This window comes from Myotis davidii, unplaced genomic scaffold (genome assembly GCF_000327345.1).
Source record: "Myotis davidii unplaced genomic scaffold, ASM32734v1 scaffold106, whole genome shotgun sequence".
NCBI lineage: Eukaryota > Metazoa > Chordata > Mammalia > Chiroptera > Vespertilionidae > Myotis > Myotis davidii.
In genome coordinates this window covers 708,699-709,095 of record NW_006297290.1, presented here as the reverse complement: position 1 = coordinate 709,095, position 397 = coordinate 708,699, and the positions used below count along the sequence as shown (strand labels likewise).

Genomic DNA, 397 nt, shown 5'->3' with positions numbered 1-397 from the left:
CTCTCACACACACACACACACACACACACACACGAGAGAGAGAGAGAGAGAGAGAGAGAGAGAGAGAGAGAGAGAGGGCAATGTTTGTATAATTTTTTAGGGAAATGATATATAATTAATGAATAAACTTGAAGTTAAAAAATAAATCCCCCAAATCATAACTCAGGTCGATCCCATTAATTTATTTTTGTCTTAACAGTGTGATTTAAAGAATTGACTGGTTGTGTCACCTGTGACATTTACTGTCTCTGTGATTGTAACTGCATTACTGTATCTCCAGTTACTCACCCTCAAATTGGCAATAAAAATCCTATCTAATAAAAGAGTAATATGCAAATTAACCATCACTCCATGACAAAAAGATGGCGGCGTCCATAGAGGCTGGTCAGGATGCTGG

General features: G+C 37.5%; 1 protein-coding gene across 2 annotated transcripts in view; it reads right to left on the bottom strand.

Annotated features, from left to right (window-relative positions):
* The window catches only part of AMTN (amelotin), a 17,273-nt gene that overhangs the window by 5,903 nt on the left and 10,973 nt on the right, over nt 1–397 (bottom strand). The window lies entirely within an intron of this gene.